General features: G+C 46.7%; 1 protein-coding gene and 1 long non-coding RNA gene across 6 annotated transcripts in view; one reads left to right on the top strand and one right to left on the bottom strand.

The window, feature by feature from the left end:
• Positions 1-806: 806 nt before the first annotated feature.
• Positions 807-16699, bottom strand: LOC141416794 (uncharacterized). Of its 4 annotated transcripts, XR_012441378.1 has the most exons (5): positions 16344-16699; positions 15780-15922; positions 14264-14475; positions 7435-7640; positions 815-3207 (listed from the first exon to the last, which is right to left on the bottom strand). It is a non-coding gene; the product is annotated as an uncharacterized lncRNA (long non-coding RNA). The 4 variants fall into 4 exon arrangements; XR_012441377.1 differs by having other exon boundaries at positions 807-7640; XR_012441379.1 differs by lacking the exon at positions 7435-7640 and having other exon boundaries at positions 816-3207; positions 14296-14475.
• Positions 16700-16819: 120 nt separating this feature from the next.
• The window catches only part of Elavl1 (ELAV like RNA binding protein 1), a 38489-nt gene continuing 35415 nt past the window's right edge, over positions 16820-19893 (top strand). Inside the window, exon 1 of one of the 2 annotated variants that reach the window (XM_020182652.2) lies at positions 16820-16976. The gene's annotated coding sequence lies outside the window, so the exon portion shown is untranslated. The remainder of the gene's footprint in view (positions 16977-19893) is intronic. The other variant, XM_074054251.1, reaches the window with a different exon arrangement.

Here is a 19893-nt window from a genome sequence, read left to right as displayed (position 1 = left end):
GTATGCTAGGCAGACATAACAGCAAAGGCATAGAAACCAGGCATCTTAGTCGTTTTTGTGTTTCTTTAACAGAACATTTAACTCTACATAATGTATAAGGAGTTTATTTAGCTCACAGTTCTGGAGGTCCAAGAGCAAGGCGCTAGCATTGGTTTCTAGTGAGGACCTTGTGTTAGTCACTTTCCATTTTTATAATAAGATATCTGAGATAATCAACTTACAAAGAGAAAAGGTTTGCTCTGGCTTACATTTTGGAGGTTCTAGTTGGTGATTGCTTGGTCTGGTTACTTTTAGGCAGGAGCACATAGCAGAGCATTTGCCTCATAGCCAGGGGCAAAAGTAAGGAAGAGAACGGGGCTGGGGCCCACAATCCCCTTGAAGGGCACACTCCCAATGACCTGAGGACCTCCACTAGTTCCCACTTCTTAAAGGTTTCACCATCTCCCAACAGTGCCATCCTGGGACTAAGCCTTTAATACATGGAACCTTTGGGGGACACTAAATGATCAAACTGTAGCAGGCCTCGTGATGGATAACATCATATGGCAGGATATGAGTGAGTGAGAGAGAGAGAGAGAGAGAGAGAGAGAGAGAAATCACATGACAAGAGAGGAAACAAGTCAATGAGTAAAGAAAGCCACCTGTGACACCATTCTTTTTGACATTTTTATTAACATGTAGTTGTACAGGGGGTTTCACTGTGTCATTTCCATATATACTTACAATGTACCTTGGTTAGATTCCCCCCACCATCATTCTCCCTCTTCCCCCTCCCCTCCTACTTAAAATGATTTCAACAGGTTTCATTGTTCTATTTTCATACAAATATATAAGTATATATTCTCCCTTTCCATTCCCCCTCCCTCTCCCACTAATGCCTTCCCTGTAACAGGACCTGTTTCACATTCCTGTCCTTCATTACTTAAGTTATATTCATTCTTCAAAGGATTTTTGCCCTGGTATTTCACCAAAGAATATATTATACTTTAATCAGTCTAACCCTCTCTATTACTCTCCCTTACTCTTTCCCGCTATACCCTATTGGTCAACAGCTTTCAATACTTTTGCTATACCTTCTTCCTACTCAGCTGAAATGTATTTCAGTATTATTCTTTATCATTCTCTCTCTCTCTCTTTTTTTTTGAGACAGGACCTTACTAGTAGCCCAGGCTATCACTTCAAACTCATGATTCTCCCACCTCAGCCTTCGGAGTGCTGAGATTACAGGTGTGAACTACCATACCCAGCCTTTTCCTGATTTCAAAAAACAAAAACAACACACTCAACAAAATAGGAAGAGAAAAGAACTTCCTCAATCCGATAAAGATCATTTATGAAACACCCACAGCTAACATTACATTCAGTGGTAAGAGACAGAGCTTTCCCGAGATGAGAAACAAGAACAAGACCTCCACTTTCACCACTTCTATTCGACATTGGAAGTACTAGTCAGAGCAATCCAGTAAGAAAAATGTAAAGCCATCCAAAATGGGATGGAATTAAAACTATAGTTGTCCCTCTCTACCTGAGGGGATTGGTTCCAGGACACCCTGTACTTGCCAAATCTGTGGGTATTGAGTTTGTTATATAAAATTTCACAGTATCTTCATAGAACATATACACATCCTCCTGCATGTTTTAAATCATCTAGGGATGATTAGCATTTAATCCAACATAGATGTTAAGTAAATAGTTCTTACACTGTATTGTTAGGAAATAATGACAAGAAAAAGTCTGCACATGTTCAGTATGTGCTGGGATCACATGCTAGGCAAGCAGTCTACCACAGAGTTACATGAAACAGGGTCTCACTGTGTAGCCCAAGTTGGCCTTGAACTTGCCATCCTCCTACCTCTGCCTCCCAGGTACTGGAACTACAGGTATGTAGCACTATGCCTAACCAGACTGAACTAAAACAAATATTTTGGCCCATGGTTGGCTGAATTCATAGATGCTGACTTTTTCTCTATTTGCAAAGGATGTGATCCTATACATAGACTATAAAGAATCCAACTACACATAGTTATTAAAACTAATAAAATAAGGCTGGAGGTGTGGCTCAAGCAGCAAGCACAAAGCCCTGAGCTTAAACACAAACAATCCTAGCTGCTCAGGAGGCAGAGATCAGGAGAATCATGGTTTGAAGCCAGCCTGGGCAAATAGTTTGAGAGACCCTATCTTGAAAAAAACCCATCCAAAAAAGGGCTGGTAGAGTGGTTCAAGGTGTAGGCCCTGAGTTCAAGCTTCAGTACCACCACCAAAAAAACAAAACAAAACAAAAAACCAATAAATGAAGTTAGAAAATTCACTAGCTACAAGATCAACATGCACCAGCTGTATTTCTGTACAGTATCAATGAACAACTTGAAAAAGGAAAATTTTGAAATCAAGACCTTTTACAACAGAATAAAAAAAGAACAAAATATCTAGGAATAAATTTAACTAAGAAGGTGCAAGCTTAATACACAAAAAACTAAAAACATTGCTGAAATTTTAAAGAAAACTAACTAAATAGGAAGATATCCCATGTTCATGGATTGGAAGACCTCATATGAGTAAGTTAATGACAAGCCCTAAAGTGATGTGCAGATTCAATGCAATCCCTATCAGAATCCCAATGACGTCTTCACCCCTCCCCCACTGAAATGGAAAAGCAAATCCTAAAATTTATAATAGAATTGCAGAGGACCTCCAATAGTCAATCAAAGAGCCAAGGCCACTGGTGCTGGGAGCCTGCAGGTTTCTTCCTATGGTAGGGTACAGCCCCACAGATGCCAGCCTGGCCAGCCTGAATCTTGTCAGAACCTGCAGCACCCTCTGGCTGCAACAGCTGGGCATATGTCTTCCCTCAGAGCAGCCCTAGGCTAACACTAACCCTCGCTCATCCTGCATCCTGATGCTTCAACCTTTCAAGCTCCTTCTATACAGGCTTTTTTTTTTTTTGGGGGGGCAGCACTGGGGTTTGAACTCTGGGCTTCACGTTTGCTAGGCAGGTGCTCTAGTACTTGAGCCACTCCTTCAACCCTTTCTCTGGTGTTGGGTATTTTCAAGATAGGGTCTCTCAAACTATTTACCCTGGCTGGCTTCGAACCTCGACCCTCCTGATCTCTGTCTCCTGAGTGGTTAGGATTATAGGCGTGAATCACTGGTGCCCGGCAGGGTGCGATTCTTTAAGAAGTTGTGCAGAATCCATCAATCCATCACCCCCTGCCCAAGAGAAAACAAATTAGAATGGAGTTATATGGTTCAACTAGGGAATGTGAGCCTCTGGCCACTCATACCCCATTTCCATCCACCATGGACTTGTAAGTATCCTTAGACCTCTGAAAAGAGTTTGAAAACCACTGGCTGAAGCCAAAAGCAAAATCCCTAGAGAGGCACATACAACTGTTCAAATATACTGGGGGATCGAACTCAGAGTTTCGTGCTGGTTAGACAGGCATTCTACCACTTGAGCCACACTCCAGCACTTATATTTTTTTCTTGACTCAGTTTTGGTGGTTCGTTTTTCTATGAATTTGCTTGTTTCATCTAGATGAGCTAATTTGTCAGTATATAATTGTAAATAGTCTTAACTTCCGTAAGGTCTGTAGTGTGTGCCAATATTGATTTCTGATTTTAGCTATTCATTCTATTTTCTTTCTTTTCTTTTTTTGCAGTACTGGAATTTGAACTCAGACCTTACACCTTTTTTGGAAAGGGTTTTTTGAGATAGGGTCTCTTGAACTGTTTGCCTGGGCTGGCTTCAAACCGCAATCCTCCTGATCTCTGCCTCCTCAGTAGCTGGGATTACAGGCATGAGCCATTGTGCCCGAATATTCTTTTTTTCTTAGTCAAGGTAAATGATCATACTATTGTGGATCATTTTGGTTTTTTACTGATTGTGTTTTTATTCCCTGTTTCCATTTGTTTCTACCCTAATCTTTATTATATCCTTCCTTCTTCTAGTTTTGGATTTAGTTTGCTTTTCTTTTTCTAGTTCCTTAAAGTATAGATTATAAATTAAAATCATTTTTGTAATGCAGTCACTTGCAGCTATAAATTTCTGTCTGAGCCCTTCTTTTTTTGCACCTTGTGTTTTAGTGTGTTTTGTCATTTTCATTCCTCTTATTTTCTAATTTCCTCTGAGTTTTCCTCTTTGATCCACTGGGGCTGATGGGACTCCCTGTCTCTCAGTATCTCTCTGCTCTCTAGCTTGAGATGTGGCTGACCCCTTGTCAGACAGCACTCCACACCATTGTCATCCAGTGCCTTCATCAGTGGACCAAGCCCGAGGGGTTGCCTGATCTTGAACTTGAACTTCCATAACTGGGAAGCTGAATAAACCTTTTCTCTTTATAAGTTAGTTGTCTCAAGAATTTTGTTGTAATAATCCAAAGCTAATACTGGGTCTTTGAAGATGACTTTTTTTTTTTTTTAATTAGAGGAGAAAAGGTGGCCATCTTGTGTACGTTTCTATCTTCCTGATGAGGCAGTGTTTTAAACTTGAGAAAACCTTCTCCCAAGTCTTCCTACAGTGAGTCCTCCCTGTCTCCTGGGAGATGAACCCCACAAACAAGCTCTGTAGTGTGATGTAGCTCCAGCTCAGAGAAGCGAAGGCCAGCCCCACTGTGCAGGGGCTCTTCCTGACTCAGGACTTGAAAATAGATGCTGGTATGAGTTTCCTGTGGCTGCTGTAACAAATGACAAATGGTGTCTTAAAACAACACAAATTTATACTCTTCTAGTAGTAGAGGTCAGAATTCTAAAATCAAGGCATCAGCAGGGCTGGTCCCTCCTGAAGGCTCCAGGGAAGAATCTGTGTCCCCTTTTCCATCTTGTAGAGGCACTGGTATCCCTTGGCTTGTGGCCCCTTAACTCCATCTTCTAAGTCAACAGCCCAGCATCTCTCTCTAACCTTACTTCCGGGCTCACATCTCCCTCTGAGACTTTGACTTTCCTGCCTCTGAATAATCCACGGTATGTCCTCCACCTCAGGTTCTTTACTTAATCCTGTCTGCAAAATCTCTTTTGTGAGTTTAGAGAAGTATCCCCCGGTTCTGGGGATGAAAACATGAACCTTCTGGTGAAGGGAGCATTATTTTGCCTATCGTAACATTCACAGTGTTCAAAGTCATAAGACAAAGGCCCGCAGAACACTTCTTGGGGGGGGAATGTGGAGGTTTAGTTCTGGAAGACAGTGAGTAAGGTTGGTGGAGAGGATTTTCCAGGCAGAGGGAATAGGGCACATAAAATAGCAGGCTGGAGAGCTCCTGCTTAGCATACAGGAGGCCCTGGCTTCTATCCCCAAGCACCAACAAACAGCAGGCTCCCTAAATACCTGCCAGAGATGTGACCTGAGGCCCATAAGCCAGCATCTGTCCATTCTTTTCTACAAAGCCATGAATCTCACCTCAGGGGACACCTGAAAATGCTGGTGAGATATTCGACTGTCACAACTGGGGTGGAGGGAGGTCCAGAGATGCTGCTGTTCTCCTCTGTCCCCACCATGGGCAGCTGGGGAGTTTCTACTTGGTGACTTTGGGCCTTTCTATCCCTGCACCCCCTAATTATCCTTCTTGAGAAAGGTCGACTCTAGTTCCTGGCGAACTTAGCCCCTGGAATGGAGCATTTGTGTGGGTTGAATGCTGCCTCTGGAATGTGAAGTGCTCCCCCTCCCCAAGGAAGAAGGATCTAAGAATAGCAGCGTTTTTCCTCCACCCCCAGGCCTGAGCAGCTCAGGCTTCTGGGTTCCAGGCTGCCCTGGGAGAGGGAGACTTGTGTTAGCTTGTGATTGTCATGGATACACAGTTGGCACTAGCCAGCAGGTGACCGCCTAGAGGAGGCAGTGAGTTGGGGTGGTAGGTCCCCCTTCTTCCGTCTGCCTTGTTCTCTAGCTCCTTGTTGCTGCCTCCCGGCAGGACTCATGTCACTGATCCCCTCCACAACAGCCACCTCCTCGTGCTGTGCAGGTCCTCCTTGGGCTGGAAGGGGAGGCCAGATGGGGCAGAGGCCCAGGTACAGCGTGTTGGCCTCATGCCGGCTGGGATGTAATAAACCCGGCTGCGTCGTCCTGCTGTTGGCTCTGGAGAGAACGGCCGGCTGCGTGTTCATATGGTTAGGAGACCTTTGCCGCGTACTGAGCACCGAGCGCTGGTGAGGCCAAAGTGGGCAAATCTCAGCCTCTGTCCTTCAAGAGGTAACAGCGACAAGGCAGGCTAGGGTTCACTTGCGCAGAACCGGCTTATCTGAGAGCCGGACCCTACCTATCTGGGTGTCTTGCAAGCATTTTCATTGAGGGCAGGACACCTGCATTCCCGGGAATGGAGGGGCAGAGCGTCAGCCAGGGAAGAGGGCAGCAGGGATCAGTGCAGACGACGCCCCAGGCGGCGTGCCACCTTGCACCGGCTCAGGGAGGAGCAGGAGGGGGAGGGGGAGGGGAGAGGCCCAGGGTGCCTCCCCAGCCTATCAGGTGAACCCAAGGAAGCCCCGCCTCTGGAGATAACTCAAGGGGAGGGGGGAGGAGACTGAGCGTAGGGGAGTTCCACCCCTGGGGGTGTGAACCTAGGGAAGCCCCAAGTTCCCAGCGCTGCGGGGTGTAAGCCCAGGAAGCCCTGGGAAAACCCTACCCCTAGAGGTGACCCCAAGAAGCCTTCCTCCCCTTCTCCTGGGAGAAGGAAGTCTGACCTGGGAAGACTCGCTGTCCCTCCCACCCAATCCAGTTGCGGCTCCTAGATTCCGATCCCTCTCCCTACAGTACAGGCTGCAGTTGCTCAGGCCAGTTCTGGATTTCCAGGTGGGCCCTGGCTGACCCCAATCCCCTGCTGTATGATAGCACCTGGTCCTCATGCAGGGGCTCCAGGCCAGCCTCACCCATCAGAGAACAGGGCGCCTAAACCCCAGAATCCTGACTCCTTGGTGTCTAGTGGATAGAACAAAGAGTTAGGTGCTGCTGGTTCACACCTGTAATCCTAGCTACTTGAGAGGCTGAGATTGGAAGGATCACAAGTCGAGGCCAGCCCAAGCAAATAGTTCTCCAGATCCCCATCTCCAAAATAACCAGAGCAAAATGGACTGGAGGTGTGGCTCATGGGGTAGAATGCCTGCTTTGCAAGCATGAAGCCCTGAGTTCAAACTCCCAGTCCCACCAAAAAAACAAATTAAAAAAAAAAAAAAGTAAAGGATTCCTTGCCTCCACCCTTGGTTTCTTTCCTCTTCCATCTGCAATTGAAACCACTGCTGTAACTGCATTATTGGGTATGCCCCCTCCCACAACTCAAGCACCTCAAGTTGCAGGGCCTTGATTAGAGTGGGAATAACACCCCCTCCCAAACACACACACACACAGGCCACGATGAACCCACAATCCTCCACCCACTGGGCTCCTCTGCTTCCCCAGTGGCCCTGGTGGCCTCATTTCTTCCTATTCCCCCATCTCTTATACTATTCTTTCACCTGTGTTGCTCCTGGGATTGGAGCCCCACTCGCAATCCATCTCCATTCCTCTTCAGCTTTCCTTACTCTGCAGCTGTAAGTAGAGGTCCTGAATGGTGCAGGTGCGATTGGGTGTAGTGAAGCATCAAGGTTCTGTGCACAAGTCCCAGGGTTTTAGATTTCAGCCCCTGCCTCTTTTGGCCACCACGTTAGTCAGCCATCTTTCACTGTGACAAAATACCTGAGAAAATCAGCTTAAAGGAGGAAAAACTTATTTTGGCTCATGGTTTTAGTACAGGGTTGCTGGGATCTGTTGTTTCTGGGCTGAGGTGGGGTAGAACATTATGGTGGGAAGTCCATGGTAGACCAAAGCAGCTCATCTCATGGTGGCCAGGAAGAAGGGAGGGAGGGAGAGAGGGTCCAGGAGTAAGATAATAGTCCCCAAGGGCACGTCCCAAAAGGTCCACTCCCTTCAACTAGGTCCCACCTCCTAAACTTCCATTACTTCCCAACTGTCTAAAGAATTAAGAAACCATCAACTGATGAATCCACTGATGAGGTCAGAGTCCTCATGATCCAATCGGTTCCCAAAAGCTCCACCTCCGAACACTGCTGCATTGGAGACCAAGCCTTTAACACATGAACCTTTGGGGGACATTCCAGACCCAAACTCTATCAGCTACTCTTCTGTGTGTGTGCGCGGCCCCTTGGGCCTTCTGTAAAATGGGGCAGAGTCCAACTCACAGGTTTACCGTGAAGATTAATAAGCATCCACGTTGAGCTTGGCCTGGAGCCTGGGAGCCACCATTATTCCACATGGTACCTGGCCTCCTAACCACAGTTTCCAGTGGATGAAGGCAGTCTGATTGCCAGGCGTTTAGCTAGTACCCAACTAGAAGGGAACTTAATAAAAATTGTAAGAAAGGCATCCTCATGGACAGCCCTTCATGGGCGGCTCAGGACCATTTTCAGTGATAGAACCACAGGGTCAGATCATGAACCCTACTCTGTGCTGGTACCCACCAAAGGGGTTCTCTGATTAATGTGGGCAGCACCCCTTAGGGAAGTGAGTGTTGGGGTCCTGTCAGCATTAGAATGGGCCTTCAGTTGGCAAATCTTTGCCCACAGCTCTTGCTAGACCCAGTCCAGCTTGGTTGACTTTCTCATCCCGTGAATTGTTGTTCTTGATCTTTGCTCCTTCTGTTCTTATCAATTTGTGTGAGGTTTTAATAGACTGATAACATGTGCTTTGCTATTGCAAGTACTTTCTCTTCAGTGTGTACTTAGAGGTTTGAGTATATGGAACACTCCCAGAAATGCTGCTGGCTTCATCTTCTGATCTCTTATCTGGGGGGCTGGAGGCTTTTATGATATCTGAGTGTGGAAGTTGCCAGGGTGGGGCAGAACTGGGTATTCCAAGTGCTCATCCTTCCCCCCAGGGTTGTTGCAGGTGGAACCACCTTAAAAGTACACTGGCAAATCCCTGTGCCCCTGGATGAGGAAAAAGGCTGGTTGAACTGATTTTTGTTTATGTGGTACTGGGAATTGAACCCAGGGCCTTGCAGTCAGTAAGGACACACTCTACTACTAAGCTAAACCCTAGCCTACACTGTAGGAAATGAAATGATAAACTGACTGCTTGGCAATGATTGATAACCATGTCAAGCCTCCATCTCATTTATAAAGACAGGGAAAGGAAAAAAAAGACAAAAGAAAGAAAAAACTGGGAAAGTCTGGCAGTTCCTTAAAAAGAAACAGGCTGGATATGGTGGTGTGAACCTATAATCTCAGCATTCAGAAGGCTGAGGAAGGAAGATCACGAGTTTGAGGCCAGCCTGGGCTATATGGGGAGACCCTGATTCAAAACAACATCAAAAAAGTCTTTAAGAAAGGGTCGGAGGCACTAATGGAGTGGCTCAAGTTGTAGTGTGCCTGCCTAGCAACCAAGGAAAGTATGAGGCTCTGAGTTCAAACCTTAGTACTGCCAGAAAATTTTTTTAATGAGAAATAGGGACGGGGGGAGGATGTAGCCCAGTGCTGAGCACTTGCCAAATGTGTGCAGTCCTGGGTTATACCCCCAGCACCAAAAAAAGAAAAAGAAACAGCCAGCAATTTCATGCCCAAGAGAAATGAAAACATAGGTCCATACAGAAACTTGTAGGTGTACTTTCACAGCAGCCCTATTCCCAATGGCCAAAAGGTAGAAACAGCCCAGATGTCCAGTAATGGATAAATGGATAAACACAACGTAGTCCATCCACACAGTGGAATATTATTCAGCCACAAAAAGGAACAAGGCAAAATGGCCCAAACAATGTATGCACATGTGAATAGATGAATAAAAATAAAATAAAAAAAAAAGGAACAAGGCACTGACACATGCTACAACATGAATGAACCTTGAGGACATTATGCTGGCCACATATAGTAAAGAAGTATCCAGAAGCAGCAAATCCACAGTGAGAAAGCAGATCAGTGGGCTGGGTTGGGGGGATGGGGAGTGACTTCTAATAGACACAGGGTTTCTTTCTGGGGAGATGGGAATGTTCTGGAATGAGACAGTGGTGCTAGTTGTATAATTTTGTCACTATTCTAGAATCCACTGAATTTTCACTTAAAAACACAAACTATCATGGCAAAAACTAACAAATACATATAAAACATTTGGAGGCACGGCAAGAAAGAGAACTCATGACATAAAATGGAATGGTTAGATAAAAAATAATCTTGAAAATAGTAGTGTAGATGAGAGTAGAAATGAGAAGGGTGAAAATGATTTATTTATTGATTAATGACCCACTGGGGAATGCCTGAGAGCAAACAGGGTCACTGCCAATACTGCTGGGAGACAACAGGACACAATGGACCACTCTGTGACCCCCTGGGAGTCAGAGCTGTGTGGTTTTTCCCCATCCTGACCCAGGAGTTTAAAATGCCCAGTGCTGTGCTCACAGAAAGACACTGGGATGGGAATGTTATGAGATGAACCCTTAATGATTCTGGAAAACAAACCTCCCAGGTTGGCCCAGGTCAATGACCCATATTTATCTTGGAGCAGAAATTGAAAGAGGCCAAGTAGCCCTTGCTGCTGTTGGGGACACTGATCACAGCCTTGTGATCAGTGTGTGGCAGTGTGCTCAGAGCCTGCTGCCTGTGGTTCCCAAGATGGCGTAGGGAAGGGTACCACCTGCCTTTGCACGTAAGCAACCATGAGGCTGGGGAGTGAGTTTAGTAGTCCAAGAATTCCTGAAGGAAACCCCCATTTCTGTGTGCTCCAGGACTAGCTTTCAGGTCACAAATATGCACAAACAGGAATGGAGAAGGACCCAGGAGACTGATCCAGAGGTTACTTGCTCCTCTGGTTGTGATGTTATCAGGAAAGAACTCCAAACTGTTCTTAATCTGAAAACCAACTGAGCTGCCTAAGGCTGGGGGATGGGGGGATGGGGGTATGGGGAGGATTAAGCTTATTTTCCTTGTGACCTATTTGGCACCTGAGGCAGAATCAGACTGAAGTTTGACCTATTTGGCACCTGAGGCAGAATCAGACTGAAGTTTGGCCCCCAAAGAACTCTTGAAGGTTCTCTGAGCTTGTTGGCACTTGCCCAGCTCTGGTCTGCAGAGTCACTTCCGGGGGGAGGGGGCTGGCCAGTGAACTGCTTGCCTCACATTGTATCCATTTCTAAAGTTCCTCAAATTCCCCAACTTGCATGTGGAGCCATACACCTGGCTCAGCTACCATGACTTTTCCCGCATCTCTGTATTGACCACCAAGTCCCACAGACGCCACCTTATAAACACCTAGAATTGACCTCCTTCTCTACGTATCAGCCTCCCCTTCTGCTTTGACACCTCTCCCTGCCCTGCCAGTCCCCTGCTCCATCTTTCCTTCTCCTCAGGCTGAATTCCCTGCTTGCCTCAGGTTTCCTTCCTTCAAATTAACAAATAAAAAAATCACATTAGGTCTCACTTAAAAATTCTGACTAGAAGACCAATTCTTTTAGATGCTTGTTGCCTACTAGCTTATGGCAGCTGCAATCAATTACTACAACTCGCCGGCTTAAAACACTGCATATTATTGTCTTGTAAGATAATAAATACCAGAGTACTGAAATTAAGCCTTACCAGGCTAAGATAAGGTGCTGGCAGGGCTGGTCCCGCCTGGAGGCTTTGGGGAAGGATCCCTGTCCCAGTTCCTAGAGGCCCTGCGTCCCTTGGCTTGCAGCCCCTTCCTCCCTCTTCAGAACCAGCAGTGCAGCGTCTCCCAGTCTCTGCCTCTGACCCTCCTGTCCCACTCTTACAAGGATCCTGTGATGACACTGGGCCCCAGAGGATCCCAGCTCCCCATCGGTAGCCCAATCACTTCTGCACAGCTCCTTTGGCTACATGAGGTCACACATTCAGGTTCCAAAGGAATAGGATGTAGACATCTTTGGAGAGTCATTATTCTGCCTCCTATGGTGGTGAAAAGTCCCCTGAAAGTTCATGTCTTCAAGTCTTGCTCCCCAAAACAGCAGTGTTCAGAGGTGGAGCTTTGGGGAAGTGACTGGTTCATGAGGGTTCTGACCTCAATGGATTAACCCACCAATGGATTTCTAGCTTTTTGTGCAACTTTCACATCACACACTACTACTGTTCTTTTGGGTTTTTCTAAGCATGTAAAAATGTAGAGCTCATTCTTATCTCACAGGTTGTAGAAAAACAGGCATGAGCTGAATTGGGTAATCGTTTGCTGGCACCTCATCTATAAGGTTATATTCCAACTTCTCTGACCTGGGGACAAACACCTCTCCAGTGTTGTCTAACTGCCCTCTTTCCTTACTACCTGCATTTCTGACCTGGAACAACTCTCCTGAACAAATCTGTGCCTCTGTCTAGAACACCTCCCTCCACCCCTTCTCTGACAGGCAGACCCTCCTTGATTTTTTAGGGGGGCCTTGAGCGAGCATGCTAATCAGACACTGCTCACTGTGAAAAGCCTACCTCAGGGCAGCAATGTCCTCAAGGGCAGGGACCAGCACTGAGTCATCTCTTTGTCTTCTGACCTTATGGACCCTTGATAGTTTGTGCTAGGAGGAGGAACAGCAAGAACAACCTGAAACAACCCTGGCTGGAGTGTCCTCTGACTCCTCCCCCTGAGGATCGAAACTACATTTCTGACCAGAAGAACAAAGCAGAAAACAAGAACTTGCTATCTCAAATTTCAATCTGGGAAATAAGATCTGAAATTAAGCATATCTTAAATTCAAATCACTGCTGTGTGCATTGGGATTAATCACTTCCTTTGTTTTCAGGATCACGTCTCAACACATCACAGCCAACCAGGCCCTGTCAATCCATGTCTCCACAGCCGGCCAGTTCTCAATCCCTAAGTCTGCTGGACTTCTGCCTGCCTCAGGGCCTTTGTACATGCTATTCATTCTGTCTGAAATAGTATCCCTCTCTTGTGCCTTTAGCTGCAACAGTGCTGACATGGGAAGCCTTCTTTGGATGCCCCAAAATGAGGTTGAGTATTCCTATCCCATGCTTTTGTGGTATTCTGAACCTCTGCAGATTATAACCATTTGTGTAACTCATTATTACTATTATAACGAATAAGATGTGGGACTGGGTATGTAGCTCAGTGACAGAGCACTTGCCTAGCATGCCTAGGACCCTGGGTTCTCTCTCTAGCACCAAAGGGTTAAAAAAAGAAACGAACAAGATGTGTAATATGCACCTTATGCCAGGCTGTGTTCCACAATTTCTTCATCCAAATACTAACCAGGCCAGATCTTGCTTAGTTTCTGAGATCAAAAGAGACTGGTATGGCTATAGACCCAGAGTTTCTAAAAATGGGTCACTTCATCAATTCTCACAGTGCCTCAGGAAGTATTATAATCATACCCATTTTACAGGGGTGGGGTGGTGGGGGGAGGATGTGGGGGGTGGGGGTGGGACTGAAGCTCAGATATTAACTTTCCAAGGCTGCACAACTAATTACTGTTGGAGCTGCTGTACTAAGCATGTCCTCATAGATTGACACTAAGTTCCACGAGGCCGAGGGCAAGTACTGCACATGGTTATTTCCTTGTTGCTTAGTGCCCTCACCTGGTGCACTGTGAGTTGTTGCAAAGTATTGACTAGGGCTGGGACTGTAGCTCAGTGGTAGGGCATTTGCTCAGCATGCATGAGGCCCTGGGTTCCATCCCCAGCAACATACATGCACACACACTTGCATTGATGATATAAGAGAAACACCACCACTTAGATCTCAATTTCTACTGTTCTCTGATAAAAAGAACCACAGTCTGTTGGAGAAATGGCTGCTTCCATGACTGTGGCTGGAAGTACACAAGGTGAGCCTGCAGTGTCTTCAACACCAGAGAATAAGGAAGTGCTCCAAAAAAACCAAACATCAGAAAACACAGAAGGGAGTTTTTCAAGGGCTGTAAGAGCTAAATGAAAAATATGCAGCTGGCCAAAGTCAAAATAGTTTGAGCAAGACAATAAAGTAGTCTTGGGTTAGAATCAAAAGCATAAGATAAACATCCAGAGTCTACACTGACATAACTAGATGATTGAGTTAATTATCTAATTAAACAATGCAAGAGGAGAGACTTATCTCCCATGCAGAAGATTTATGCTCAAATAATTTATTATGTAGCTAACCACTCTTAAGGAGGTGGAGCATAAACTCTCACTACTTAGATGTGGGCTGTCCACAGTGACTTCCTTCCAAAGTATACAATAAGCGGTGAAGTGTAGCTAAATGGTAGAGCACTTGCCTAGCATGCTCGAGGCCTTGGGTCCCCTCCCCAGGACTGCAAAAACAAACAAGCAAACAAACAATACTATTGATTGGATATACCTTGATATGATAGGATGAAAATGGCAGTTTACCTCTTTGGTTTTTCTGCCAATGGCCCATCATCACAGTCTTATCATGACAAATTCCAACAGAGGAGCATCCTAAAAATAACAGTGAAGGTCATCACAAACAAGCAGAGTCCAAGACTCTGCTATAGCCAAGAGGAGACTAGACAGGACAGTTAAGTATAACATGGTAGCTTGGATGGGGTCCTGGAAGAGAAAAAGGACGTTATAGAAAAAACATGGAAAGTCTATATAAAGTATTAACTTTAGTTAATAACAGCAAAATATCAATATTGGCTCATTAATTATAACAAATATATTAATAAAAGATGTTACTAACAGGGACTGGTAATTCTATTATCTTTGCAATATTCCTATAAATCTAAAACTGTTCTAAAAAATAAAATCTATGAATGAATGAATGAAGGACTTCACTTTTTGTTTTCTGTTTTCTTTTCTGAGACATCTCTCTATATAGCCCAGGCTGGCCTTGAACTCCTTCTGCCTCTGTCTCCTGAATGCTGGGACTGCAGATGCGTGCCACTGGGCCTGGCCTAAAGACTCCATTCTTTATCATGACAACAGGGATTATAGTTTGCATTTCTCTCTCTTTCTCTCTTTTTTGTGGTACTGGGGTTTGAACTCAGTGCCTTGTGCTTGCTAAACAATGGCTCTACCACTTTAGCCACACCCCCAGGCCTTTTTTACTTTTAGTTATTTTTTAGGTAGGATTCAACTTTTTGTCTGGAGCAGGCCTCAGACCTCCATCTTCCTACCTATACCTCTTTTATAGCTGGGAACATATATATGGACCACAATGCCTGGCCTGTTGGTTAAAATGAGGTCTCACTAACTTTTTGCCTGGGCTGGCCTTGGAACTCCATCTCTCCCTGAGTAACTGGGATTACAGACATGAGCCATCACACCTGGCCTGGCCATAGAGCTCTCATTTCTTCCAGAGCTACTTCTAAGATTTTACTGGGAAAATGTACATAAAGAATTTTGCACAAAACATATGCTAAATTTTTTTAACACTTACTACCACTGTTAATAAACCTATGCCATCCACTATGGGAGGCATTAACCCTACGTGGCTATTAAATTTAAAATAATTGGCTGGGCATTGTGATTTGCACCTGTAATCCCAGCAACTGGGAGGCTAAAGCAAGAGGCTCTTGAGTTGGAGATCATTCTGGGCTAAATAGTGAAATCTTGTATTAAAAAAAAGTAAATTATCATTATTTAGAATTTAAAACTTGTAAATACAACTAAAAATTCAGTTCTTCAGTGGCACTAGTGATTGTCAAGTGCCCCAAGGCAACACTGACCCAGAGGCTGAATTGGACAATGCTCAAATAGAACATGACCATCATCTTGGCAAGTTCTCCTAAACAATGCAGAATATAATTATTTAGTATTCTCAACTCCTTTGGATCATTTTGCAAATGCTGTCTTCTCAACCTTCCCGACCACCCTCTTTCAAATTACAACCCTTCCTTTCCCCAACTTACTTTTCTTCTTATCCTGTTCACCACTTGGGGTGGAATCCATTTGATTTCTCATTTGCCTCCCCATGTAGCAGTCAGTGCATGGTCCAATGTAGTGCCACTGGCAGCATGTGTCTGTTGAGTCCTAGAAATGCTGTCAGTCCAATCTGAGAGTACAGTACACATTATATTTCAAAAGGAAATGGGGAAAAATGTAAAAGATCTTGTAACTTCTTATTTTGAAATAGATTAGTAAAATTAACCTCATCTGCTTCTTTTTACTTTTTAAAAACACACCTAATAGCTTAACTTTTTTTCTTCTTTTTTGCAATCTCCTTAGGTATCCTAGGCAAGAGCTCTACCATTGAGCTAAACTTCCCAGCCCATAATTTAATAAATTTAAATTTGTATATGTAGCTGGCAAATTTGTGGCTCGCTTGGATTTCTGCTGGACAATACAGGCGTAGAATGTCAGCTCAAAAATGAGACAGGCTTTTGTTTGTCTGTTCACTGCCCAGTGACTGGCATACAGTAGGTGCTCAATAAAATTTTAATGAATGAAGGGGAGGCTGAGCCATGGAAACTCACTTGCTGTAATAGCCACTACTGCTGGAGCGCCGACCACGTCCCATGCCCCGCCTCCTCACCGCTCCAGATAAAAAAACTGAGGCCAGGCGAGGTGACGGCGTGCGCAAACGTCGGGGCTGGGATTCGAACCCGGGTTCTGTCCTCATAGCCTTGGCGCACAGATCGCTCCTATCCTGCTGGGCAGAGGCAGCGACGGGCAGGTGCGGGACACACAACATGCGTCCGACAAAGAGCGTCGCTCCTCGGCTGCTGCCTCCAGGTGGCCTCTCTAGGCCAGGCCCCAACTCGCCCACTCCGCGGCCATCGCTGGCCACCAGCGTCTCCGCCGGCCGCCTAGTCCTCCGCAGGCTGCGCAGACAGGAAGTTCCGCCTCCGCCGCGCACTCCAGGGTGCCGCGACAGCCTCATCGACCAATGAGCAGCTCGCCGTAGTGGACGCTGACCAATGGGCGCGCGCGCCGGGGGGGCGTGTCCGGGCCGCGGGCCGGAGCGGGTCGTGCGGGCTGAGGAGGAGCCGCCGCCGCCGTCGCCGTCGCCACCGCCACCGCTACCGAGGCCGAACGGAGCCGTTATCGCCGAGCCGCCGCCGCCCGCCCGCCCCGGAGCAGTCCCGGGCCCTCCCGCCTGCGTCCAGGTGAGGCAGGGAGCCTTCGGCGGCATCCAACGGAGTAGGCCGCGGCAAGCCTGAGCTCATCTAGCCGGGCCGCGGGTGCCCGCGGGCCTGCACCGGCTGAGGCCCAGGCCGCGCCAGGCCGGGAGGGGACGCGCGCGGGCCGCGGCGGCGGGCGGGCGGGAGCCGGCCACTGAGGGGGCCGGCGTCAGACCCAGGGCCAGATTCCTTAGGCGCCGCGAGGGGCGGGCGAGGGGGACACGGCGTGGGCACGCGGCTGGGGCCGGGCTCCGCTGCCGGGGCCCCGGTAGTCTTAGAGGCCCTGGATCCGGGGGCGGGAGGGTAGAACCAGAGGCGGGGAATGGGGTGAGCGTCTTGAGCGCGCAGAGGTCACAGCCCAGGGGCTCGCTCTCGGGAAATCCTAGATTCTTTTGTGGTCGTTGTCAGAGCGCCGCGGCCGGTCCGAGGTCCTTTTAAAAGTGTGCAAGCCCTTTGGTACGTAAGGGAGTCCTAGAAAAGGAAAAAAATATGTATATATTATCGCCGTCTCTATCAAAGCTGTTAGTAGGGAGTGTAATATTTGAATTTGTAAAATGTGTGTGTTGAAAATACAAAAGTACACGCAGTTGAACAATGGGGGACGGACGGTCTTCCTTTTCCGGTATCTAGTGCTGATAGGTTTATTAAAATGGATTCTGATACCTACTGTGTGTAGGGCAGGTGGAGAAGAACTTTTGCACGAGGCGTCCCTGGAGCGACAGAGACCCCATTATGTTAAGTGTTTATGTGGGATTAATCCAGAACGGGTAAAATGGGGAAGACTATCTGGCTAGACAAGGGTTTCTCAACCTGGGCACTCCTACAACTGGGGTCAGGTAATTCTTGCTTGTGGAGGGCTGCCCTGTGCGTTGTAGGAAGTTGAAGAGCATCCCTGGATTCTATCCACTAGATATTACCAACATCTCTTTCCCCGCCCCAGTTGTGAGGATCAAAAATATTTCCAGACATTGCCAGATGTCCTGAGGGAGTATGGGGGGGGGTCTTTCTGCTCTTATACCCCTCCCTCCATCCCACGGGTGAAAACTGCTACTGACCTAAATGATCTTCTACAAAAAAGTTCTTCTGATGTCCAGGGAGATGCTCCCAATTATTTCGAACAAACTCAGCTCTGTTGAACCTTACTTAGTCTTATCTGTAAAATGGGAAGGGTGAAAGTATTGTACAGATTTAAGGGTGTAGGGAACCCCTAGCATTGTGCATGGCTGAACATGGTAGGCATTTCCCAAGTGCTTGACACTTCACAGACATTTGTCTCCAGTCCTTGAAGTAGGTACTGTCATGATTTCCATTTTACAGATGAAGAAGCCAAGGCGTTGTTGAGTGGCTTGTTGTGGCGAATGTCATGCACTAAAGTGGCTGAGATGGGTTTGAACTCAGGCCTTCTGACTCAAAGCCCTTACTCGAAACCACTGAACTTTACTGTCTTACAATTTCAGAGGCCCAGGGCACCCCTAGAGGCAGTGTTTCAGGGAGTCCCATTCTGTTGCCATTGAACGTCTGTGTACAAAACTCTGCTGGGATGTGTTTTAAAATGCTGCAACTTTGAAGTCCATGAAGAGGCTGAGTTACATTAACATCCCAGATGTGGTGAGAAATAATGTTTCTCTAGAAGCACTGGCTTGAGGGAACAGAATTTCAGTCTGCATGTGTTGAGTTGTAGGAAAATGGGGCAGCAAGTAGAAAAGGAGAGAATTATGAAAATGCTGTCTTTCTGATACTTGCTCTGTCACTTCTCTTACTTCTCATTTCTGTCCCCTTTCCACACTCCATCGAGAGTTGCCTTTTGTAGATGTAGATTTGAATGTGTCCTTCCTGATTAAAAGTCTTTGGGTGGATAAAAGCAATTTTTTTCTTCCGGCCTGTTTGAGTGGCCTCCTAGATGAAGTCTGAAGCCCTTAGCTTGGGATGCCAATTAACTTCACACTCCACCCCTCTCTTCCTTTCCGACTTCTTTTGCGCATAGACCCCAATGCTGAGCCTTCCTCCGTGTTGTTTTCTCTGCCTGTAAGGCTGTTCTCTTCCCCCGGAGATCTCTTTCTCTTGCTGCATGGTCCAGCTTAGCTCACTCACCACTTGAAGCCGCTTCCAACTGACACCCTTCCTCCACCCCCTCCAGAATCAACTGTTCCCTCATTTGTGTTCCCATCTCATTCAGTTTGTTGAATCTAGTTAAATGCTGAATGGTGAGAGTGATGGTCTTTTACCCCTAGATGGCAGTAGTGCAGCAGAGTGGCTGGCTGTGGGTCAAGGGAAAACCAAAGGAAACCAGCCTATAGGAGGGAAGTGAGCCTTGCTCTCCTGTTTGAAGGACTCTTCCTGCTTTAAGCTGTGTCCTAGGCCTTGTGCTAGGCTCTGGGGAGGCTAGTGGTGCAGTGGTGCATGCGATGTGTTTAGGTCATTTCAGCCACTCTGGTGATTGTAGCACTCGCTGATGTACCAAAGCCTAGGTGGGCCCAGGAGATCCCAGAATGCTTCTGGGAAGAGTGAGGCAAGAGGGGTTGGAGGAGGTACCCAGGCAAAGACCAGTGGGAAGGGCTCTGCAAGATGGAGAAACCACAGTGTCCAAGATACGGAGGTGGGACCAACTCAGTTTGTTCAGGAAGCCACGTGGGTTGTGATACTTCCGGGGCAAGAAGAATGAAGTGAGTAGTGACGGTACTTGTAGGTTTGCTGGGCAGAGAGCTTAGGTGTTTTCAGGATCAGCTCCTCAGCAGTGTTAGTCCACAAAGAAGTAATCAGGTTTGCATAGGAGGAGCTGGAGGGTGATAGAGCCAAAGGCCAGAAAATCAGCTAGGAGAAAGTTGCTGTCTTTCAAGTCAGAAAAGTTGCAAATATGACCCAGGGCTGTGGTGGTTGGAACAGAGAAGGGAGGGTTGAGAAG

This window comes from Castor canadensis, chromosome 14 (assembly GCF_047511655.1).
Source record: "Castor canadensis chromosome 14, mCasCan1.hap1v2, whole genome shotgun sequence".
Taxonomy (NCBI): Eukaryota; Metazoa; Chordata; class Mammalia; order Rodentia; family Castoridae; genus Castor; species Castor canadensis.
Note: the sequence above shows the minus strand (reverse complement) of the source record. Positions and strands in the feature narration are given on the sequence as shown.